General features: G+C 26.5%; 1 protein-coding gene across 1 annotated transcript in view; it reads left to right on the top strand.

Moving 5' to 3' along the window:
- The window catches only part of LOC111679388 (formin-J), a 126,882-nt gene that overhangs the window by 36,995 nt on the left and 61,970 nt on the right, over window positions 1–27,917 (top strand). Inside the window, exon 3 of the mRNA XM_023440963.2 lies at window positions 6,373–6,396. The gene's annotated coding sequence lies outside the window, so the exon portion shown is untranslated. The remainder of the gene's footprint in view (window positions 1–6,372; window positions 6,397–27,917) is intronic.

Below are 27,917 nucleotides of genomic sequence, written 5' to 3'. Positions count from 1 at the left end.
ACAAGAAAGATCACAGCAAAAAAGAACTGCTTATCTTTCGAGACCCACAACGAATCGAGTTAATTCCAAACATCATCTTCTAAAGTAAGGTGTTTCTCAGAGCAAATTAGAATTGATCAAAAAAACTAGTTGTCGATCATTAAAATGATGCTATATAAAGCTAAAAGTTTCTACGTGATAGCTCGTTTAAAACGAATCTCTTGCATTCGTTAAATGTTTCCTGTGAATGAAAATTCTAAGTATATTCGCGATAAAAAACAAAAAGTTTACAAATAGATTTTAAATAATTTCAAAAACTCTTACGAAAAACTTATTGTCAGAATTTGAATTTTCTCCGAAAGTATTAATAAGATATCTAAAACTCAGTTCGAATCAATTTGAAATTCTTGCAGTTTTGCTTAAAAAAATTAAGTTTTTCATAATTGTTGTTTTTATTAAAACCTAATATGACATTGAAATTATGAACAAAATGAACAACTTTTTTTTACAATTCTTATTGTTGTATTTTTGTTAGCAATAAACAAGACGGAGACGTAAAATGTGCAACAACTTTGTGTCAGTTTTATAGTATTTTTTTTTTTTTTTTTTGTAAAATCATTTTAATAAACCAGCATCTTTTAAGTTTTTGTCTTTTTCTCTATTCGGAAAAATATCCAATTTCATGATGTTAAAAATAAATTACATAGAAAAAAAAGTAGTTTTGTTCTAAAAAAAATATAATATTATAATAAATAAAAATTAAAAAACCTAAACAGCTTTATTGTCTTTAATTTACACGTGACTCATGAAAAATGGGTGGTTTTGTAATGGCATTTGAAAGGGAATGATTTGAGAATATTCAGTTTAAAAATTATATTAAGTTTGCTCAGATTTCATTTAAATACAAATTTTAATAAGTTAATTTATATGTAAATAGCTTGTTTTTACTATTCAAATGTAGAGAAAGCTTAAAAAAGCTTTCGACTATATTTGTCTTTTTGATTACATTCGAGTCATTTATGACTCTTCTGCAAGATTGATATGATCATATATGCGCTCTTTTTCTGATACATTCGTCGGGAGACAATGGAACCCTACCCGCGACTCTTCTAAACGAGCGTCACTTCGGATCAGTACTGACTAATTTGTTTATCTTTTTTGAGTCATTAATGAGCCGAATTAATGGTCGTTTTTGGAGTTTTGTTAAGTCTTTTCTGAGTAATTTTAATGTTTGTTACAGACAAATACAATAAAACGAAAAACATTTTATATCAACTCATTTTGCCAACTTTGCTTAAAGAATCTTTTGAGAGCCCCTTTTCTTAACAGTTTCGACTCATTTTTGAATCGTTTTTGAGTCATCTTTAAGTGTTAGTGTTACTGTTCCATGACAAAGAAAAACTTTTACATAAAAAATCATTTTAAATCTTTCAACTGCTTCCATATATGATCACAAAATAAGTTTAGAAAAACTATCACATTTTATACACCTGGATGATCAATATATGATTGCTATGCATTTTGTTATTGTTTTTCAAATAATCAATTTTCAATCATAATAAATCGGGAAAATTTTGAATAATTTTTTAAGCGTTCAACTTTTTAATCACTTCTGTGTCATCAAAAGGAGTCAAAAATGATTCAGTTTTAGAGATTAATGATCCAATAATGTTCATAATGGTCCATTTCCTATAGCTCAAATGTCAAGCTAAACTAAATTTTCTAAGAAATATTCTCATTTTTAAATCCAACTAAATCTTATTTGTAAGAATTTACAACATACCAGCAGCACTTAAAGATTTTTTAGGGCGTTAATAATCTACAAAGAATTTAAAAATTAAGTTTCTTTTTTTTGTTTAAGCTCTAAACAACATACATGAACTTGTAACTTGTATATTTCTCTTGTCATATTTCTATCTTTTATATTTTAATACGTTTTTGTTTTTGTGTGTTTCTGAAAATTAATACTTTGCACTCGTTGCCTGTAATATACATATGTGTATGCCACACAGCTTAATTCTATTTACCTAAATTTATAACACACACACACTCACACAACCAAGCCAACAAACCAAAACAATCAAAGCACCCCATCAGTCAGTCGCTGATTCTGACAGTCAGTCATGTAACCAAGCAAACAACCACTAGGCAGTCAGCCAAAGAAAGATAAACATCAGCAACTTGCAACTTTATCTTCACCAATAAAATGTTGTAGAAGTTGGAAGTAATGAAGAAAAATTCTGAGAATATTCACGAAAAAATTCTGAATTAGAAATAAATTCGAAATAAAAAGTCTAGGAATATTCTCGAAATAGAATTTGATTTGTTTTTCAGCAGAAACTACAATTTGATTGGATATACAAGTAAAAATGCTGGGAATATTCGCGAGAAAATAATTTAAAAAAACTCTGCAAATATTCTCGATATAAAGTCAATATTCGCGAAAAAATGGCCAAATTTGAAATAGTTGCAAAATTAAAAACCTAAGAATCTTCTCGAAATAGATTTTAATTTAATTTTCAGCAGACACTACAGTTTCCATGGATATACACGTAATTATTCTAGGAATATTCGAGGTTTTAGAAAACTTAATAATTGAATAGATTAAAGAATAAAAATACTTAGAATATTCGCGAGCAAAACAAACAGTTTAAGAAAAAATTGTAATTCATTAGAAAAAACGTTAGAAAGATTCGCTGAAAAAGTTTCAAAAGTTTAAATAGATTTGCTATAAATTAAATCAATTAAAAATCTGGGAATATTCGCGAGAAAAATTTTTAACCAAAATACTAATTAAAAAAACTCTATTTAAAAAATATTCAGTTTTTAGAATATTTAATAATTTAAATAGATTTAAGAATGAAAATTCTGATAATATTCGCGAGAAAAATGTTTACGAATAAATTCTAAAAAAATTAGAATAAACTGTAGAATGATTCGCTGAAAAAGTTTCAACAGTTTGAAAAGATTTGCTATAAATAACTACGCAATAACTCACGAAATATTCGTGAGAGAGTGTTCGTCTTGGAATAATTACCATAAAGCTCACGTTGTACTCGCTTGTGCTTTTTAAATATTTTTAAGATTTTCTGTAACTAATTTAAATATTTGTTTTTATACCTTTACTTCCCTGGCCGCAGCCTCATTTAAGAGCAGCACACTTGTAAATTAACACTTTAAAGCTGGTTTAGTTAAACAACAAAAACTTAAACCGCAGCTGCTGCTGCTGCTGCAACAAACTAAAAATGCGACGACAACAAAAACCTGTATTTAATCTTTGTTGATCGTTCGTGTATTTAGTTTTGAATTAATTTCCAACATTATACTACATGTGATGTGGTGGATGTTACAGTAAAAATTATAAAAATAGCAAAACAGTTACTCTTTCATTAGGTCAAACTTTGGATCTATATGTCGTCAGATGACGATTGTTATATTGAATCAGAAAATGATTTCGAGTTCAAGTTGCGACCTATAGTTTGATTAGATCTCAGAGTGATCATGTGAAATAGAATCGGAAAGTGCTATGAAAATGAAATTAACTGTCATTGAAATCGTGAACCATTCTGCTCATGAACGATATTACTTTCAACTTTTCTAGACCCAAATGGCAACAGTATTAAAAATTGATGAATCGTTATAAAAATTGCAACCTAAAGTTTAATTAGAGACTGACAGACTTTGGGAAATCGAATCAGAAATCAGCTATGAAGCGAAAATTAAGGCTCAGTGAAATCGTAAACCATTCTACTCTTCATTTTAAGGGGTTTTAAATACAAGATCCAAATTTGATATAAAAATATTTAGAAAATTTAGATTTCTAAATATAGAATAAAATTATTTAACAAATTTACATGTAGTCTTTGGCAACAGAAGGACGGATATTGTTAATTCCGATCAAAAAAAGATTAAATGATTTTTAAAAACCTTTAGAATTTATTTGATCCGTTGCTACTTTTAAACATTTAGCTTGAACATTTTAATTAAATTATTAAACAACTTAATAAATTGCTTAACTAAACATGTAACTACTAATTATGTTTTATACTTGTAAGAAAAACAAAGTTATTGTTTAACTGATATTATTTGAAAACTATAAATTTTAATAGAAAAAGTAAATATTGTTGCTTTAATCAACAATTGTCCAATTCACAATCGGCATTGTATCGTAGTATGTTGTATTTTTAATACAATTGATTTGTTTTTCTTTCAAAAATTTTTAAAATTTTTTATAACATACAACGATACGACATCAATTGTGAATTGTACAAATATTTCTTTTTTTCTAAATTTTAAATGATTCTTTAAATATTTTTCTAAGTGTTTATTTAATTTATTTACAAAGCAAATATTAGTTAATGTTGTAAACATGTTTAATTGTTTACAAAATAATTAAAAAAATTTATAACTTAATTATGTTGCGTTTTTTTTTTTTCAAGAAAATAAAATTATAAAAAATTATTAATAAAATTTCAAGGTCTTTTTCAAAATTAAATTGTTTACCAAAGTTTAATATCCACACATTAAATAACAATTAAAGGTGCATTAAACATTCCAACATTCTTGTATCTAGCTACATGTTTATAAACATTTGTATGTAAACATACTTGATATGCTGCTAACTTAATGCCTTAAAATTAAAATTTGCATTTAAATGCATATAAATAAATATTAATTTAAACAATTTATGTTAATTAAACTAAGAAATGAAATGTTGTGTAGTAGTATTTATTTAAATAATAATATTTAAACAATGACGTAGATTTGTTAAGATTTTATTACCAGTTTAACATTGTGCTGGCTGGGTCTAGCTTTAATCTAAACAAAATTCATTCATTTATTTACAACGTTTTTGTTTTCTGTTTTTTTTTTTTCTAAAATTCAATTCAATTAATAAATGTAGGTGTTATTTACCACCACATGTGTGAGTGTGTGTGTACAAAGAAAATCATCAACATCATCTTTTTTTTAAAAAACTCGCTAAGTTTATTATGAAATTTATACTAGTTTTAGTTGAAAAAAATATATACTATAAAAAAACTAGTTCTACTTCTAAAAAAAAATATTGAAAAAAATTTTATAAACATTTTCATTCATTAAAGTTTTTTGCTTTCAAAACATGCGACAATTTCAAGTTGTATTCATTTTATTTAGTTCCACCACATAAATTTATGTTTATTTCTCTTTTTTTTCTTTCTATGGGTTATGAATTGTAATATATATATATTTTTTTGTAAAATTTTATGAAAATTGCGTAGGTTTTTTTTGTGGTTTTTTACTGTATTGCTGACCACAATGAAAATTTATCAGGAATTAAGAAACAACTTCATTAGCTCATTTTATTGTCATCATATGTTATTATAATTTTGTTTGTGACATTGTACTACCCCGCTCAGTATTAGTTTTATTATTACATATTTAATATGTTTTAACATTTATATATTTTAACAAAAATTTTTAATTATAATCTTATTAAAATTAAATTTTTATGAAATTAGAAAAGTTGTTTAGGAACTTGTTCATGTTGGTGTTTGGCAACATTTCTTTTGTATGTCAACAATGTATATAAACATGACTAGCCTCTAATCTAGCCGATAGTTTGGTCCATAGTCTGAGGTCAGAAGTCTATAGTCTAGTCTATAATCTACTCTAAGTCTACTCTATACTATACTCTATAGTTTAGTCTATAGTCTAGTCTATAGTCTACTCTACAGTCTAGGCTATAATTTAGTCTATAGTCTAGTTTATAGTCTAGTCTGCAGTCTAGGCAATAATCTAGTCTATAGTCTAGTTTATAGTCTAATCCAAAATTTACTCTATAGTCTAGTCTATAGTCAAGTCTATAGTCTAGTCTATAGTCTAGTCCATAGTCCAGTCTATAGTCTAGTCTATAGTCTAGTCTATAGTCTAGTCTATAGTCTAGTCTATAGTCTAGTCTATAGTCTAGTCTATAGTCTAGTCTATAGTCTAGTATATAGTCTAGTCTATAGTCTAGTCTATAGTCTAGTCTATAGTCTAGTCTATAGTCTATAATCTAGTCTATAGTATTTTCTAAAGACTGGACTATAGTGTTGTCTATAGTCTGGACTGAAGTATAAATAGCCATTAGTCAATACTATATCTTAGTCTCTAATGTTGACAACTGTTTAGTCTCTAAGATGGTTCATATTGAATTCTCTAGTCTGTATAATCCATTGTATTTTTTTTATAAATTGTTACAAAATAGTTAAAGCAATAACATTAAAACTCCAGAAAAAGCTTGCACAACAATTTGAAATTTATTAAATTTTTATAAATTACTGCAATACAACTCCCCTAAGACTAACAATTAAAATTATTCAAATTAATGTTATTAATATATATTAATATTTTGTCTTTTCTTTTATTTCACAGCTCTCAACAACATACGCAGTCAGGGTAAGTGTTATCACTTCCAGATAATAAATTAATTAGTTGGTATTATAAACACATTTAAAAAAATTATATAAAAAAACACAACACCAAAAACTAATAAACCCCATTAATAATACATAAACAATAAAAGTTCATTGCTCCATAATCACTGCTAACTGGGAGTTTGCTAGATTTGCTCTTACTGACTGACTGACTACCACACAAATTTATCGGGTGTTTTAATAGTTTTTTTACGTCTTTTCAAACATTTGTTTAATATTTATTTTTTATTTTGTAGTCAAAATCCCAGCAATGACCTTAACTTTGAATTGTCAAAAAGAAAACAACAAAAAAAAACCTTAAAGTTCAATAAATGTTAATGCACACTGAACATTTGTGCCTTTAGTTTGCAAAGTTTATGAAGTTTATGAGTGAAACAACACACTTCGTTTATAGATAAAAAAAACATAAACATTTGTTTAAAACCCAAAAAACAAACATTATTAGATGGTGGCTGTGTTAACAGCAATATGAACCCGCGAAAAAAGTCATTATATTGTTAAACAAAGTAATAAAACTAAAATGAAACTATAACAAACATTCATACATAAAATGTGGAGTATTCTACATATGTATGTATGCTTGTATGTATGCATGTATTTAGTCATAATAAACCTACTTAAAAATTGTTTGTTGCTTGAACAATACATTATTAAGCGAAAAAGTGTTAAGTGTTTAAGTTATTATAAAAGCCTTAACACCTCAGCAGCACAAACAATGACGGCTTTTGCCACAGGCGCTTTAGATTATAATTTTCATCAGTAATTTTTTAGAACATACCATAAATGCAAACATACTTTTTTGACAACGAATCTAATCTATAGCCTAAACTATTGTCTATTCGACAATTTGGACTTAGTCCATTTTACAGTCTAAAATAGGGATCACTCCTAAACCTGCAGTACAGTTACACTATAATCAAATTTTGTATCTTTAACTTTGTCTATTATCTGCCTAAAGTCTGTATTATAACCACGTATAGGGTCTGGAAATAGTCTTGAAATATAGCCCAGTCTATACTGAGGACTATAGGTAAAACTATAATCCGCATAAAACTATAAATCAACATATAGACAATACTATATCCAATGCTACAGACTCGACTGTATGTGGTGGACTTTTGATCAGAGTATTAAGCAGAGACCAAGGTCCAAACTATAGAATAAACTATGTTCTAGACTATAGACTACAGACTGGGTTATAATCCAGTCCATAATATATGAAATATTGCCTAAACTGTAATCCAGACTATGGTATAGTCTAGAATATAAAATAGACTATAGTCCAGATGATATAATAGTACAGACTTAACTATAATACATATAATATCCTATACTAAAGCCGCGACTCTAGTCGAAACTAAAGTCAAGAATATAGTACAGACGTTATACTAGACTACAAGAATAATACTTTACTATTTAATATCGACTATAAATTTAATACCGACTAGAATAGTCCAGACCATAGACTATAGTCCTTACTAAAGACTATAGTCCAGACTATTGTCCAAAACAAAGATTAAGCTATAGACTATATTCCAGACTATAGATTAGACGATACAAAACAGAATATGTACTATACTATAATCCAGACTATAGACTAGACTATAGACCAGATATGAATTCGGAATATAAACTATTCTATAGTCCAGACTTCAAACTAGACTATAGTTCAGACTATAGTCAAAATATAGACTATAGTTTAGACTATAAACAAAACTTTTTTCTAAACTACAGACTAGAATATAGACCAGACTACAGGCTAGACTTTAGTACAAACTATAGTTTAGACTATAGTCCAGAATGGGACAGTATAAGACGTAGTCTAGATTATAACCTAGAATATAGGCTAGACTTTAGAAAATTCTCTATGGATAAGTCTATCTGACTATAGTACAGATTATATACTGAGTAAGACCAGACTATAGTCCAGACTGTAGATCTAGTTTGTACAAAACCCAGCTAAAATAAAGTACTTTCAAAAGAATATCATTTATAACCAAAAGTGGCACTAAGTAAATTTTTTACCTTTTAAGGAAGTCTAATTCCTAATAACTTAAAAAAAACATAAAATTTACTTCCTGAGAATGACTTTAGATGTAATGAATTTAGAGTCAAATAAAAAGGACTATAATAAGTCTGTGTTAAAATCATCTCTTCTTCAGATCTATTTCAGTACTTCCATGGAGTAAATTTTACTCCTTTTTTCGCTTTTTTGGAAATTATTTTTTCTGGCCAAATTTATGGAAATATTTACACATTTTACATTGTGTCAGCAATTAATATTTTTTATGGAAAAACTAGCTTTATAATGTGAATTATTATTTTTTTGATATTTTGTAAACAATTTATTATTTACATCAGGTGCGGATCCAATGCGGAGGGGGCTAAAATGGGAAATTTTCATAATGTAAATACTTAAAAATATACAACAAAAACGCCAAAAATTAGACTTCTTGTATAAACTTTTTGATTTTAAATAGATTACCTTATGTAACACAATTTACAATATGTAAAGTATTTATAATTTCTTACATTGTTTACATTTTAAATAGTTTGCAAAATTTACCTTGTTAACACAATCTATAAAGGTAAAGAATTCATAACTTATCAGTAAAATAACTAGAATTGATTTATACTTATATTATTTACATTGTTTACATAAGGTAAATTATGCAATTTTAAGTAAAAAACTTAATAAAGATGATTGTTTTGAAAGCAAGAATGCACATGTATTCAATAGTCTTAAACTTTCTATAAATTATTACATTGTTTACATAAGGTAAAGAATAGAAAATTTTGCTATAAAAGCTGTGTGAAAAGTGAGTAGTTTTAAGAAAATTTAATTGAGTTAACGAAATTAAAGTCATACATTCATATTTAACAAAAAAAAATCTATAAAAACGTTTAATTTAATTTCCCCTTATAAGTTTCTAAAAATTATTTAATTAGTTTGTAGTTTTTTTTTTTGCTCCAAAACAAATACAAAGTTATTATATAATTCAAAGAAACTAATTACATATTGTGACGATGTTATTAATTAAATAGTAATTAATAAAGTTATATATTTTTCTACAAATTTGTTAGCATTATTTATTATTTTTTTATATTTTACGGAAGTTCAATTACTTTTCATTTCGAAGTAGAATGAAATTTAATTGAATAGAAAAAATATATATAGAGAGAGAGCGAAAAACAAAAATTCAACCAACACTATTAAAATTCTAACAGACACAATGAAGGACACACAACGGCAGCGGAACAAATTGTATATAATAATACCTACAGATATGACTACTTAGATGTAAATAGACAATGTTTATATACATTTTAACATACATAGTTACTTAGATGTAGAAATGCATGTGTACTGAGTTTAGACTGAAAACCACGCAAAAATAAACTTGTTTACACAAGAAACTAATGAAAAAATAGGCGAAATAGAATAGAAAAAAAAATTACAAAGAGTTTTTAGTATTAGGGAAACTTAAGTAAAAATTAAAGACACCCTACTAAGGCATTTAAAAGATTTTTTATTTATTTTGTAGTTGGTAGTAACTGAAGCCTATTTTTAAGGCTTTCAAAAGTCGTTTTAAATTTATCATTTTTTACACCCTACACCACTTTAGTAGGGAGGGTATATTAGTATACCATCCGGCTCAGAATCATTTCCTGAGTGGATTTAGCTATGCTCGTCTGTCCGTCTGTCTGTCCGTTTGTCTGTCCGTTTATCTGTCCGTTTGTCTGTCTGTCTGTTTGTCTGTCTGTTTGTCTGTCTGTTTGTCTGTCTGTCTGTTTGTCTGTCTATTTGTGCGTCTATCTGTCCGTCTGTCTGTCTGTTTGTTCTTCCGTCTAAACCATGTAAACCTTATAATCAAACTACAGGTCGCAATTTTGAAGATAATTCAATGAAAATTGGTACATGATCTTCTAATGTCCCAGGGACGAAGCCTATTGAAAATGGTTAAGATCGGTTCATTATTCCACCTAGCACCTATACAACTAGACCCGCCAAATAGGGCTTTTATGAGTATATTAAAGAATTATGTTTAATAAACTCATATCTCAACAAAAAGCTGCAAAAACCAAGTTCTATATAAGACTTGATGACCCTCACGAATTCCACAATAATAGGTCCTCATATGAGCCTAGCCCCTATGAAACGCCCCCATCAAAATTTCACTTAAATGTCCACAAATTTATTCAACAATAAACGGCTTAAGTATGTATATCTGAGGCAACGTACAATTCAACTTAAATACTTTTTAATGGCAACTAAATCACATTATATTTTTGTCAAAGATGTAGGGTATTATATGGTCGGCCTCGCCCGACTATAATTTCTTACTTGGATTTTTTTTTATATTTTACCATTGGCGCGCATGCTTGTTTTAGCTTCTTACTTTTTAGATAAAATTTTGAAAAACACTTAACACAACATATGATGATTGTTTCATTTTTTTGTGGTTTTTGTTAAACACTCACACACAAAAAAATTGCACCCACTAAAATTTAGCACCAAATTAAAACTCCTAAAAACAACAACCAGAAATTCAAAATTTTAAAATTTAAACAAAAACAAAGGTGTCTAATAAAATCTATTAACAAAAAAGAATATAATGACTAATTTATTAAAAGAGATTTTTCTGAAAAAAAAAAAAAACAAATTTCAACCAAAAAAAAACTTAAATATTGTTTAAACAAAATTTTATTTGATTTTTTATAGAAATTTATATTAATGTAGGTATATTTATTACAACAATAACAATAAGAAGATATTTCTTAAGTCAAACTCAATCTAAATATAACAAATCTTAAACTTGGGATATGATGATTGTCAGCGGACAGACGGACGGACGAACAGACACATGGATGGACGGACAAAAATTCAAATCAAATTGATGGCAAATAGTTGTAGTTGTTTTAGATAGATGACTGAATGCCCACACATAAATGGCAAAAACCCATCAAGTCAATGTCAAATTGTTTGATGAATATGCCACCAATCATCGTCACACATTAACAAAATACTAACGTTTCGTATCTTAAACATCTAATATTATCTGATGGAGGATACATGTTTCCAATAACCAAACAATAAAAATGTTGTCGAACTTTAAACAGAAACCAACACTAGCAGTTGTTTGGCTGCAAAAAAAAAAAGAATTCAAAACCATAATTGGTAGTAAAAAATGGAGCAAAACTTTCGGAATCTAAGTATTAAACAAATATTTGTACATTGAGGTTGAAATTAAACTAATTTTGTATATGTTTGTTTTAAGGAACTAATTTGGGATAGATGTATAGAAATATACATACTTTACACATAATATACAAGTGTAAAATATGGCAGCAAATGTAAATTCCCACAATAAGTTACATAAAATAGGTCTTTGTTTAAGAAAACATAAAGTTTTTAAATTAATTCTCTTAAATATTCTATTGTTTACCTTATGTAAACAATGTAAATAATACCAAAGTTCATTAAAAACATTAAATAAACGAAATGGCAAACGTTATGAGACTCTTTGAGCTAAACATTTTTAATTGTTTACCCTAAGTAGAATATGAAACAATGTAAATTTAACAAAATTAGTTAAGAGTAGGCAATCAACGAAACTCTTAAGGTTTAACATTTTTAAAGTTCTAAAGGTTTAGTTGTTTACATTAGGTAAAATATGTCAAGGTAAATTTTATCAAAATTACTAAAAAAATAACAATGTAAAAGTTTTAACATTATTTTTGCAAAAAAAATCTAATTGTTTCCTTATGTAAAATATGTAAATATTTCCAAAATTTCTAAAAAATGAAACATAAAATAATTTTTACAATTTTATTACATGTAAATTTATAATTTTTTACATTTGGTAAAATACGTAAAAAATTTAAATTTTACCAAATTTATAATTGTTTACATTATGTAAATTATGTAAACAATGGAAATTAAACACAAATGTTATAGGACAATAAATATTTATTACACAGCATAATTTAAGTTGTTTTTATGGTAAATTTTATAATGTTTACCTTATGTAAAATCTGTAAACAATGTAAATTATGTAGAGACTTTCAAATTTTTATATAAAAATACACGTAAAAAGTTCTAAAATATTTTAGATGTTAATTTCAAAATTTTTACATTAGGTAAAATATGTAAACAATGTAAATTTTTTAATTGTTTACTTTATGCAAAGTGTGTAAACATTTTCAGATTTCTATATAAAATCAAACGTAAACGCACAATTTGAGATGTAAATTTAATTTTTTCTGTATTTGGTAAAATATGTAAACAATATAAATTTTATCAAATTTCGAATTGTTTACATTATGTAAAATATGTAAACAATGTAAATATTTATAAATTTCTATACAATAACAAAACATTGAAACATAAAAGATTTAACAACATTTCAGATGAAAATTTTCAATTTTTTACTTTAAGTAAAATATGTAAAAGAATGTAAATTTTACCAAATTTCAAAAATGTAAATTATGTAAAATTTTCAAAATATTTAAAGGATATTTAAAAATTAAATCGGAGAATAAATAAAGTTATTTTTGTGGTTAAATTTCTATTGTTTACCTTATGTAAATTATGTAAACAATGAAAATAATTATTGAAATTTCAAAAAAACACAAGAAAACCAAACTCCAAGGTTTTTACATTATTACTGTTTAAAATTTGCAATTATTTACCTTATGTCAAATATGTAAACTTTGTATATATGAAGAAAAGTCTCAAATGTAAACAATGTAAATTTTAACAAGTTTCTATATAATAACAAAATAAGTTTTTTCATTATTATTGCCACAGTTTTTTAATTGTTTATATTATGTAAATAAAATAAATTTTGTGCTTAACATTTTGTTACAAATGTAAACAAGGTAAATTTTGGTAGAAATTTAAAACTAATATAAAAACAATAATCTTTTGATATTTCTTTTTTCTTTTACTCTTATATACCTCATGTAAAATAGGTATTTGTTCAATAGGTAAACAATGTAACTTAAAAGCCATACATTTTCCTTAGATTTGTGCAATATTTTTGAAGTAAAAAACACATTTTTTTTCATTCATTTACTACTGTTTACATTAGGTAAAATGTGTAAACATTTGCCCCCATATTCATAAATCCTTAATAAAGTTATTGATGGTTTATTTTAGGAATTTTTATGGAAAATGTGCTTAATAAACATAAAATAAGCGATCAATCTCTTTACGAATACGGGGGTTAATTTTGAATATTTTACATTTTTGTCATAAATGTAAACAATGTAAAGTTTGATAGAACGTAAAAATCTTGAATTGTTTACCTAATGTAAACTATGTACCAAATTGGTTCTATATTTACACACAACTTTCTTTGACCTAAATGTAATTGAAAAGAAAATTTATATAGATAAGGTCCATTAAAAAATGTTGCTGGCAACATGTTGCCGAAATACTTTTATATATAAAACACAACTTTAATTGCTTAACTATAATTGGAAAATCTATTTTCTGTTAATAAATTAGTAGTCCTTTTAGATATGTCTTTAAAATAGTTGCTGGCAACATGCCAGGAATGGCAACATGTTGACAGTTTTTTCTTTAAAACTTTTCTTAATGCAATTATAACTTTCAACTACAACAAGTGTATTCTTTATTGTTTAAATTTTCTCATAAATAAAATCATGTTTATCAAACATAAAAAATAACTTAAGAAATATTTACACCAATTTATTAACAACTATGTATCTAAACAAACAAACAATTCCCACATTATAAATAATTTTAGAAAAATGTTTCTCACTTGCAAGCATCATTAGTTGAAAATTGTTTATTAGATTTCACTTTCTAAATATGATTATGTTATTAGTGTTAACATTTTTTTTTAAAATGAAGGTGAAAATATTTGTTACAAAAACAATAGATATAAAGAAACATGTTGCAATGTTTGTGAATAAGGTGAGAAATCATTAAAGCAACAATGTTGCTGAAGTGATTAAAGCAATAAGGTTCATGTGTGATTTTTTTTTAAGTCAAAACGGAATAAATACTTAAACAAGTTGCTAAATGTTTTTCAACATTTGGCAGCATATTGCTATTATTATTGGCAACATGTTTTAAAATAAATGTAAAAGCATTTGTTACAAAAACAATAGATATAAAGAAACATGTTGCAATGTTTGTGAAGAAGGTGAGAAATCATTAAAGCAACAATGTTGCTGAAGTGATTAAAGCAATAAGGTTCAAGTGAGATTTTTAAAATCAAAACTAAATGTATAGACCTAAACAAGTTGCTAAATGCTTGTATACATATGGCAACATGTTGCTATTATTTTTGGCAACATGTTGCCATTATAACTTTCTGTTAATTTTACTACAATTATGATTTTTATTGACATGTTTCTTACTTTTGTTATAAAGTTAAATTAGAATCTTCATGTTTACACTGTCAGCAACATGTTGCTTTAGTAATTTACCTGAAATAACCACTCAATTAAAGAAGATTGACATTAAAATATTTTTAAGCAAAATTTCGTCAATTGTTTTCTTAGGATTCTTTTAAAATGTTTGTTTATTATTTTTATTCAAAAAATACCAAATTAATATTAAATTGTCAAGTATGTTAACAGCGTTTATTTGTTTTGTAAACAAATATAATAATAAAGGAGTCATAAAATAAAATTCCTTTTAATTATACAAAACAAGATTGACATTAAAAGTGTTTGTTTATTGTTTATATAAAAAAAAATATTTATAATCAAGGTTAAAATTTTTCCATCCTTGATCTTTATTTATTTTTTTTTAACAAGTTTATATATTTTTTATATAATTGTATAAAATTTATTTTTAAACTCAACTCCCAACTAATTAACTTACTTAAACTAAAATAAACATTATTTACAATATAAATAAACTGTAACGGAAGGTTATTTATTTCATTAAAAACACTTAATTTATAAAAAATGAAACAAAAAAACTATAAAAATAAACGTTTTGTTATTATTTGTTTTTTTTTATATAAAACAATCAATAAGCCCGTTAAACAAGCAAATAACCAGTTAACTGGTCAACCTTACCTACTAAACTTGACGCCACTTTTACCAATTTGGCAACAAAATTTTTTAAAAAAATAATTTTTTTTTATTATTATTGAACATGTTTTTTGTGTGTGTTTTGTCACTATAAATATTGTACAAAGATTCATTGTCTGGCATAGAACTTGTTAAATGATTTTAATGATTCAATTATGTGTGTGCGTGTGTTATGTATCCTTTGTCAATTGTTGCTTAAAAGTTTTGTCATCAAGTTCACTAGACTTTTGAAAAACAAAAAAAAAAAAAAAAACATTTTGTTAGTTTTGAAATTAGTTTTGTGTTTAAAATTTTAACAATATTATTGATTTTTTATGTCTCTTAGGTTAGCAACATGTTGCTGATAGTATTTTTTGAAAAGCAGTACATTTTTATGACTATTTTCTATAGAAAAGCTGTTGAAAGACATATTTCTTTAGAAAAATACATTGAAAGAAAGATTTCTGTTTGAAATTTCAACAATATTATTATTTTTTTATATCTCTTAGGTTAGCAACATGTTGCTGGTAGTATTTTTTAAAAAGAAGTGCGTTTTAGTAACTATTTTCTATAGAAAAGCTGTTGAAAGATATTTTTCTTAAGAAAAAAACATAAAAAAAATCTGTTTGAAATTTCAACAATATTATTGAGTTTTTTAATGTTTCTTAGATTAACAACATGTTGCTGGTAGTATTTTTTTAAAAAGAAGTGCGTTTTTGTGACTATTTTCTATAGAAAACCTTTTGAGAGACATTTTTCTTTAGAAAGACAAATTTCTGTATAAATGTGTCGCTGCTCAACAGTTTACTTTAGAAAAACTGGCTTTACTACAGTGTTTCCTTTATAAAAGTAATAAAAATGTTTGAAATTTCAACAATATTAGTTTTTTTAATGTTTCTTATGTTAGCAACATGTTGCTGGTAGTTTTGAAACTTAAAAGTTCCATGCAACAAAGTTGATAAACATCATATAAAGAATCCTTAATAAAAAAATGTTCCTCAAAACGAAAATAAAACGTAAAAAGTTATTATTATTTCTAGCAACATTGTTGCTTAACATTGTCAGCAACATATTCTCTAAATATAATACAAAGAAAAAAACTATAGAAATACTTGTAGAAATGAAAGTTTCTTTAATTTGGCTGCTTAAAAATTCATAAACAACAATGTTGCTAAACATTATAGCAACATTTACTGCATTAGTATTGTTGTTATAATACTTTAAGAATTTTATCTAAAATTTTAACATATTTCAATATTTAAATGTCTAAAAATGACATTCAAAGTTTGTCAGAAACATTGTTGCCTTAGCAAACTCTCTCTGGCAACATGTTGCTTATCGTATATATATTTAAATATATTAAAAATTGAACATTTTTTGCACAATTACTTAAAGTCTTTTGTATATACAAATATTCTCTAGCTTAATTAACTATTATCTAGGTATTGAGAAACTTTTTAGCTTAAACAAAAACTTTACTAGCAACATGTTGCTCAATGTATTTATAAAACAGTTTACAAATTAAACATTTAAAAACTACAATTTCTATGATTTTCTTTTAATGACTTGAAACTTTGTTACTAAAAACTTCTCATAAGCAACAATGTTGCTGGATATTATAGCAACATTTACTGCCATAGTTTATTGAGTATTAAGGATTTAATAGAGAAAACTTTAAAATAAATCTAAAATAATTATCAAATAAATATGATTAAGTACAATATACATCATGCGAATATATGTATATGTATGTACAAAGAAACATCATGACAATATGGTTTGCTGATGATGACACATTTCAGATAAAACACATTTGAGTCTAAAAACAAAACTGAACAGGCTTAACACATGAAATGTTTATAACAATAACAAGGCAACAACAATATTTTTAAACATATGTTTAAAAAAAAGAAATACTGAATAAATTTAAATTTTATTGAGATAAATTTTACAGCAGCAATACCAACAACAATAGCAATATGAAAAAATTAAAATATCCTTAATTTAAATAAAAAACAACAACAACAATAAAACAAAATGCCTGCAATTCATTGTCAGAGTCTAGGCTTTATAAACCAAAAAAAAAAAAAAAAGAAACAAAACAAAAATCATATGTGAACTTAAAATATTAAACGTAATATATAGACGAACGACATACTGTCAGTCACTTAGTCATAGTGTATATGTCTACGTCTGTCCTTACATTTATGCCGGCCTGTCAAATGGAAAATAGTTTGTTCCAAAGTCTAAAGTTTGAATTATGAAAAAAAGAGGTTTTTACCCATTTTTAGTCAACTTGAGGTCAATGTTGTTGTTGCTGATATTATTGTTGCTGTTTTGATGTTGCTGTACATCTTTATGAACGAGTGTGTATGTGTGTGCGTGCAACTCATGCTTTAAGATCGTGTGCAGCCGATTTTTTTTTTTTTTCAATATTATTTCAGTTTCAGTTCATGTTGCTGTATTTAGTGAGTTGAAAAAAAAATTTTCCTTTTCATATGACATGTTCGAATGACGATGAGTAGTACTTGTCTCGTTTACAACTTCTCACACATTTGCAGTTACTATATGAAAACTTAGAACGGTGAACAAAAAAAACTTCATATACAATTGGAAAAAAATTATTCAAAAAATTTTTAAAAACGAAAATGAAAAAAAATCCAAAGTGTGAATACAGACACTGTCATTGTTTACTCGTAGCTGTTACTTTTTTTTCTTCTATAGTTTACTTGGTTGAATGTATAATTTATTTTGTAGTTTCTTACTTAAGAAAAAAAAAAAGAAAAAAAGATTGTTTATTTTTGATAAGAGTGAAAATTTGTTTGCCTTATTTAGAGTTTTAATTTTAAATTATCATAAAATGCAATACAAAAAGAAGTGTGTTTTAGTTTTGCATCAAATGGTTTGGAAATTAAGTGGAAATTGGGTTGTCAAACAAAAAAAGTTCAAAATGTATTGAGATTTTATTCATTATGTTTTGTATTGCAAAAGTAATGTTATAGCTAGTTATATACATTGTTGCTTAAGCAATCGCCTTAGCAACAAGTTGCCATACGAGTTGCTTTACGAAACATTTCAGAATTTTTTATTTTATTCTTCTTGAATCACAAATATAATGTTATAGTTAGTAATAAACTTTGTTGCTTAAACAAATGCCTTAGCAACATGTTGCCAAACGGATTTACAAAATACTTTAAAGATTTTTTTAAAAGATTTGCACATGTTTCAATACTCAAATGTGTAAAAAAGACATTTAAAGATTGTCAGAGACATTGTTGATTTAATAAACACTCCTATTAATGTTGTAGCTAGTTATAAACATTGTTGCTTAAGTAATCACCGTAGCAACAAGTTGCCATCCGGCTTTACAAAACATTGCAAAATTTTTTTAATTTATTATGTTGTAAAGCTTCTTGAATCACAAATATAATGTTATAGCTTATTATAAACATTGTTGCTTAAAAAAATGCCTTAGCAACCTGTTGCCAAACGGATTTACAAAATGCTTTATTTTTTTTAAGATTTGCACATGTTTCAATACTCAAATGTTTAAAAGGGGTATTTAAAGATTGTCAGAAACATTGTTGTTCAAACATATTTGAACATAGTTTTAAATCTTATTTTGGTGCATGGGTTTGGTCATAAAAACTATTCGATTAGTTCACTTGAGTTACAAATAAATATTTATCGCTTAGTTTTTTATGACAACCTTTAGTAATGATAAGAATGGTAGCACTAAGATGCACATTAATTCTCTTGTTTATGTAACGCATAGACATTCTGAGATATAATTAGAAATAGATCATATTCTTATCACTAGCGCACTTGAAAACCAACCCTTAAATGGGAATATGAAATTGATAAGATTGAATGCATAAAAAGAGTGCATGAGGTCTTATCTTAGTTATAAGTTAGTTTTAAGATTTTGTTTAATAGTTCTTAAGTTTTTAGTTTTAAAAATAAATTTAGTGTTATTCAAGATTCGTAAGAGTGCTTTACAACCACTCGCAGTCTTGTAACATTCACCGGTAAATTTTGTATTTTTACTTAATACAATTTTTACATTTGGTCCTTCGAACCGGATCAGTGCCGTGGCCAGGTTTACTGTTCGTGAAAAAAGCGTCAATCTCGGCTTTGACAGAGATTGAATTAGCAAAAGCTAATTATAAATTTAATATATATGAAAAGTATATTAAAAAATAAATAAAAAGTATATAGAAAAGAATTATACAATATGTCGACAACAATAAAAGAAGACCTAGAAACTAGGCTACGAAAGTACATGGAATCCATGATAATCTCCATTGAAGAAACGATGAGAGATGAGTTAAAAAGAGCTCTAAGAGAGCCTGAAAATGCTCAAAAAGAGCAAGAAGCTTCAAGAGAGCTAGAGAATGCTCCAAAGAAGGACAAGGCGCCAAAGAAGGTTCCACGAGAACCAGTAAAAACTCCACGAGAGTTAAAGATGACTCCACGAGGGTCAGAGAATGCTCCAAGAGAGCAAAAAATCTCTATAAAAAAAGAGATAATGAAAGCTCCACGAGAGCTGGAAATGGCATCTATGCCAGAACAGGGTTCAAGAAACCAGAAAAAAACTCCACGTGAGTTAAAAAGTGCTCCAAGGGAGCATAATGAAGACTGTTGCGATGAAAAGAAGGAGGTAACGGAAAATTATGATGATGATCAAACGGTGGTTGCCGTTGAAGAAGATTATCTGTATGAGGAAGATACTGATTCTAAACAAACAAAAAGAAGAGTATAAACAAAACACAGAAGTGTTTAAAAAGATAACATTTAATCTATGCACTTGTTGTTATCGTGGTGAACACGAATTGGAAGAATGCCCAAAATTTGATTCTTTTTCACATGAGAACAAATTTTGAGAGATTGAAAAGAAATGGAACGATCAAGAGAAGGTATAAGCGGAGTTATAAATTTATTTAATTCTGTATGCGATATTGACGAAAATATTATACAGTTGAGCAACTCTATGAAGCAATTGGAATATTGCTATTCTCAGTGTGGTATGTTCGAAATGGACATAATGATTCAGTGGCACAGATCAAATGTCGAATACGAAAAAGTACTCCAATTGCTAAGGCAGAGAAGAGCAAAAATTAGTAAAGAAACAGAAGACGAGAATAATGAATCTTATTACAAATACAGATTTATTTTAACAATTGAACACTCTGAAGAAACCGATTCAGTTAGTGGTTTGTCTAATGTTCCTGCTAACATTCCCCCGGCAAGTCCTCACTATGGAGGATTTTATAATGGGGATAACACATTCTTGGGTGCTTCTGATCAATATGGTGTTCATGAATCAATCGTTGAAGAAGCCATGAGAAATGAAGTTGGAGATAATGAAGATGATAAACGAGGGAGTACTGGTGTTGTTTTGGAAACTCCTCTTGCTGTAATTGATGTTTCGAGCGCTTATTATGATACTATAGTTGATGAAAAAGATGCATTAGATAAACAACTCAGTAATATCAACACTGAAGCTAAATATGCCGCCAATAATAATTATTCTGATGAAGGGATTAAAAATGAAGCTGGATCTATCGTTAATGAAACCAGTGCTGTTGATATTAGAACTAAAGCCAACATAGACGATGTGTCTTCTACTATAGCCTGTGCAAATGTGTGTATTAAAGCCAATAATGAAAATGCCGAAGATGACAATGATGCTGAAGGAAATAATGGTGATGATAAAATTGCCTGTAATAAAACTGGGGCTATCGATAAAGTAGGAAGTGACAAATTAGCCGAAGATGTTACTATTGATACTGGTGACGAAACGTTATCTTACGCAAACAAAGATAATAATCCAGCCGATGAAAAAGATTATCTTGATGGAGATTTAGATTTGAAGAAAGCGAGCCGGGAGAAGAGAGCTAAGCTGTGGTTGTGGGTTCCTGGCTACTACTGCTACAAGTATAGGAAGAGGAAGTCATGCCAATGATTCTGTTCGGGTTTATTATACATAAGTATTCATAAATTACTATATATATTTACACAAAATAATTATACATACATATATTTAGTATTTCCCCTGGCAGAATGTTCAAACATATTTGAACATAGTTTTAAATCTTATTTTGGTGCATGGGTTTGGTCATAAAAACTATTCGATTAGTTCACTTGAGTTACAAATAAATATTTATCGCTTAGTTTTTTATGACAACCTTTAGTAATGATAAGAATGGTAGCACTAAGATGCACATTAATTCTCTTGTTTATGTAACGCATAGACATTCTGAGATATAATTAGAAATAGATCATATTCTTATCACTAGCGCACTTGAAAACCAACCCTTAAATGGGAATATGAAATTGATAAGATTGAATGCATAAAAAGAGTGCATGAGGTCTTATCTTAGTTATAAGTTAGTTTTAAGATTTTGTTTAATAGTTCTTAAGTTTTTAGTTTTAAAAATAAATTTAGTGTTATTCAAGATTCGTAAGAGTGCTTTACAACCACTCGCAGTCTTGTAACATTCACCGGTAAATTTTGTATTTTTACTTAATACAATTTTTACAATTGTTGATTTAACAAACTCTCCTGTTAATGGTCTAGCCAGTTATAAACATTGTTCCTTTAACAATCGCCTTAGCAAAAAGTTGCCAGGATTTTTAGGATTTTTTTAATTTATTATGTAGTAAAGCTTCTTGAATCGCTAATATAATATTGTAGCTTGTCATAAACATTGTTGCTTAAAGAAATGCCTTACTGTAAAGATTATTTCAAAGATTTGCTCATGTTTCAATACTCAAATGAATGAAAAAGACAATTAAACATTGTCAGAAACATTGATGCCTTAACAAACTATCCTGCAACATGTTGTTTATGGTAATAATGTATTAAACAAATTAAACATTTTTTGTGTAATTGTTGAACGCCTTTAGCATATTAAAATTTATTCATTATTATGTTTTGAAGCTCTTGAATTGCAAATAAACATTGTTGCTTAAACAATTGTCTTAGCAACATATTGCCAACGGGCTTTACAAAATACTTAAGGTCTTTTTATTTTATTATAATTTGAAACTTCTTGAATCGGAAATTTAATGTTATAGCTATGAATAAACCTTGTTGCTTAAACAATCATCTAAGCAACATGTTGCTAACTGGCTTTACAAAATACTTTAAGGATTTTTTTAAACATTTGCACATGTTTCAATACTCTAATGCCTAAAAGGCTTCTAGAAATTGTCAGAAACATTTTTATCTCAACAAACTCTTTGGCAACATGTTGCATATTGTTGAACACTTTCTGCACAATATAACGTCTTTTACGTACTAAAATGCAATTTAACTTAATTAACAATTCTGTAGGTAGTTAGAAACTTTATTTTATTAGCAACATGTTACAAAATGTATTTATAAGTCATTTTACAAATAAAAAATTTTTAAAAATAACATTATGAGAAATTTTGTATCTAAAAACTATTCATTAGCAACATGTTGCTTACTACCATTGTATTAAATATTTTACAAATTAAACATGAATTAATCAGTTTGAGTTGTTTCAATGATGTAAAATCAACACAAAAAGGATCTGTAGTTTATCAGAAACTTTTTGCGCAAATAAACTTATTAGCAACATGTTGCTCATTTTAATTATAATGCGGACAACAAATTAAACAGTTTTTTATAATATTTTTCAATTATTTTAAAAGATTCGAATACTATTAGATTTGAAAAGTGGTATTTATAGATTATGAGAAAATTTGTTGCTCAAGCAACATGTTGCCTCGTCACGTTTAAAAGGAATTTTACAAATTAAACATTGACTTCAAATTTTTTAATAATTTTTCAAGTTTGGGTTTTTGTAGACTTTTAGAAATTTCTTTGTTGAAACAACATTTCTAGCAACATGTTGCTTTTGTTCTTATTAATATTTTTATATTTCACAAAATTATAATATTTTATATTATATAAAATTGGACTAATGGGTTTTGTAGATTGCCATAAACTTTTTAACAAAACAACTTCATTAGCAACATGTTGCTCATTGTATGTGTTTCCCATTGTATGTATAAAGCATTTTACAAATTAAATATTTTTGTCACTTTTTCATTTGTTTTACAAACCTTGACTTCTCTTAGGACTAAGAAATGCTTCTGTAGATTGTGTGAATGTTTATTTGCTCAAGCAACTTCTCTAGCAACAAGTTGCGTATCATTTTTACAATATATTTTACATATTTTAGATTTTTTATTTTAAATGCTTTTTTCAATAGTTTTAAAATCTTTGAATACTTTTAGACTAGAAAAGACATTTTGTAGTTACCAACAAACAATATTGCTAACTAGCAACATGTTGCTTTCGATATTTTAACAATATTTTACAAAGTTAATACTTATGACTCATTTATTAGATTTTAAAGACTTTGTCTAAGAACTTCACTAGCAACATGTTGCCAATCTTTCTTATTAAATATATTAAATCGCTAAATTGTTTCGCCTTTATCTTCCATTATTCCTGCTATTAAAAAACCCATGTTGCTCAAATTAATTCACTAGCAACATGTTGCTTTAAATATTTTTAGGACATTTTAAGAGTTAAACTATTTCTAAAGGTTATCTTTTTAATAATTTGGTTTTGTTTTGATATTTTAAAAGTTTTTAATAAAACAAATTCTCTAGCAACATGTTGCTTATGAAATTAATGTTATAAATTTAACATTTTATAATTTCTTTTTCCGGAAAATGTAATACAAAGTTATTAAGACATTTAATGGTTTTTAATTGATACTAATTCAACACGTTTTCCTCAATTCTATTTAGATTTTTCAAATAACAAATAACTTTTGTAATTATCCGCAATATTTCTTAATTCATTTCAAATTCCATGTATTATTCCATTTAAACAATATTATTATAACAATAACTAAAATCACACCTTTATTAAATAGAATATAGAATTCTTGTTACAGTTGTATAATTTGTGTTTTGTTTTGAAATCTTTTGAAAACTACCGATTTGACAAAATACATGTCAGTTGTCCCTCAATTTGAAATTTGATTTTTAACAATTGATTATTTGTTAAAAATGTTTGTAATTTTTTAAATATTTTACTATATTTTTTTCAAACTTCTAAGTAAAACATTTAAGTGCTCTGAATACATAAACATGAATCATTTGTTTAACAAACACGAAAATAAAAACGTTTGAATTTTAAATAAGTTAGTATTAAAAAAATACCTTGTAAATATCAACTAATCAATAATTTATAAACTTATTTATTTGTTTTTTTTTTTCAAAAACAATATTTTTATAATTTTTTTCTCAAATGTACACATGTAATTTATATTGAAAATTATTATAATTATAAAAAAAAAACAAACAAATAAAGTTGTTTGTTTAGTTGGGGTTTTTTATGTTTTCAATTAGTTAAATTTAAATTTATACCTTTAAGCGTTTTATGATACCCTACATAAATTTCAATTAATATGATGAAATTGTTAAAGGAAACGTGACCCAGCTTATTTGCATGTTAGTTTTTGTTGGCCTTAAATTTTTAAAATTTGTTAATATAATTTCTTAGTTTTCAATAAAAAAAAAATATAATTTTTATCATATTTATTAGGCTATAATGTATAATAACATCTTCAAAATGTTATGTGTGTCTTTCCTGATCTCAAGTAGTTAAATTGTTTAACAGCTTATGTATATATGTTTGCATGTAAGTATCTCTCGTTATTTATTTAAGAATATGTACTTAAATTGTAGTTGTTGTTAAGTATTCATTTGATTATAAGTAAATACTACAAAATAAATTTATTTGTTTATTAATTTAATTATATATCTCTCGGCTCAAGTTTTTACGAAATACACTCAAAAGTATACCCAATATTCAATTTCTTATTCGACTATATAGACTACTCTATAATACAGACTCTAGACAGTCTGTAGTCCAGACATTCTATAGTCCAGACTATTGACTATTCTATAGTCCAGACTATTCTATAGTCCAGAATATATAATATTCTATAGTCCAGAATATAGACTATTCTATAGTCCAGACTATAGACTATTCTATAGTCCAGACTATAGACTATTCTATAGTCCAGACTATAGACTATTCTATAGTCCAGACTATAGACTATTCTATAGTCCAGACTATAGACTATTCTATAGTCCAGACTATAGACTATTCTATAGTCCAGACTATAGACTATTCTATAGTCCAGACTATAGACTATTCTATAGTCCAGACTATAGACTATTCTATAATCCAGACTATAGACTATTCTATAGTCCAGACTATAGACTATTCTATAGTCCAGACTATAGACTATTCTATAGTCCAGCATATATACTATTCTATATTCCAGACTATAGACTATTCTATAGTCCAGACTATAGTCTATTATATAGTCCAGGCGATAGACTATTCCATAGTCCAGACTATAGACTATTCAATAGTCCAGACTACAGACCATTCTATAGTCCAGACTACAGACCATTCTATAGTCCAGACTATAGACTATTCTATAGTCCAGACTATAGACTATTCAATAGTCCAGACTACAGACCATTCTATAGTCCAGACTATAGACTATTCTATAGTCCAAACTATAAACTATTATATAGTTCAGTCTATAGACTATTCTAGACTATTCTAGACTTTAGAATAGTCTATAGTCTTGACTATACAGTAGTCTATTTTTATCATTATTAAGCCTAGCAAGTAGTCTATCTGGTAACCAGTAATATATAAAAGTATCTTCAAACAGGAAGTATGATCTTTGTTAAGAAAGTTCAAATATTCAATTCAATAAATTATTTTTAATAAACAATTTAAAATACTTGCAGCAGCACGTTAACGTTTATTTATTTGCACAAGTTTGAATATTTTTTGAATAATATTTTTATAAGTGTGTCTATAATTTATTAACTTAAATTTAACTATTTATTAAATTAAATTTATTATACTTTGTTTAGGACTTGTCCCGTTGTTGTTGTTGTTGTTTTCTTTTTTAGCTATATTACAACAAATTGTTGTTCAACATTTCATTACAGACATTTTGCACTTACATGTCCAATTAATTTATTTATGTGCGTTGTCATATTAGTAATGCCGATTAGATGAAATGAATAGAACAACAACAAAAAACAACTTTATTTTATTTTTTCTATAAAATCCATTAGATATGCAAAATAAATTGTTTAATTTGTTATTGAAGTTTTGCCGCCATTAAGAGAAAAAAAGAAACAACAATTAGGGGAGCAGTTTTAATAAAACAAAACAAAAAAAAATAACAACAAACTTTTAAAGCCCTTAAGATATTCGAAAAGAATGTAAAAATATCTTTATAAATATTTTTTTAAAAAGAAAGCTAAGCAGCTGTTTTTTTAAAGAAATAAAGTAATTTAAAAATCTTGTTAATTTATTATTAATAAAGTTTAATTTTTATTAAATAATCACCTATTTTTCTGACTCCTCCTACACAATGCATTAAAATATGCATTAATTTGCTATTTAATTAAATATTTATTTAAATAGTTGTTATTACAATTACTCATCATTTTGTTCAGATTTTCTAAAATCTACAATCTTACTTTAAATACTCACAGTGTAACGATAAAATGAATAATAGTAAAATTTTTAATTATATTTCAAAAACTATTATCCATTCCCCTTTTTTTCAGCATTAATAAGGTTATTATGCTATTAAGGAAAACCTGTTGGATTTTAAAACAAACTTTTCGTGGAAATCTTAAAACAAAAAAAAATATAAAAAAATATTTTTAAAACAGTTTACGAGTTGAACTTCATGCACCATTACAGTGTGTCAATGACATGTTGTAGAATTACATACATATGTATTAAAATAATAAGTAAAATATGCCTTTTTTATTAGACAGCATTAAACTTGAATTTTGACCTTTTTTTTCAAGTAATTACTGTGTTTTGCAACATGTTGCTTAAAGTTGAAAATTTTAAATAACATTTAAACAATTGTAATTTTTTGCTTTGAAAAATGTCTGGTACTAAGGTATTCTTCAGAATTTGTAAAGAATTTATCAATATCTATTCATGATGAAGATTCCAGATATTTTGTTCTTTTTTACAGGATTCCAAAAATTTATTTTTGATAAAAATTCGGAGATAACTTTGTACGCATTAGAAAAAAATCCTATAAAAAATTTTGAACAGCTATTATTTCAAGATTTTGATTCGCAAATTTTCGATAACATTACCTTTTACACCATAGATAGACTTTAGATCAGACCACAGATCAAACAATAGAAGACACCCTAGATCAGACCACAGATCAAACCATAGAAGACACCCTAGACACGACTATAGACCAGACTATAGACCAGACCATAGACCAGACCATAGACCAGACCATAGACCAGACCATAGACCAGACCATAGACCAGACCATAGACCAGACCATAGACCAGACC

This window comes from Lucilia cuprina, chromosome 5 (assembly GCF_022045245.1).
Source record: "Lucilia cuprina isolate Lc7/37 chromosome 5, ASM2204524v1, whole genome shotgun sequence".
In the NCBI taxonomy this organism is placed as follows: domain Eukaryota; kingdom Metazoa; phylum Arthropoda; class Insecta; order Diptera; family Calliphoridae; genus Lucilia; species Lucilia cuprina.
This window is presented reverse-complemented; position numbering and strand designations above follow the sequence as displayed.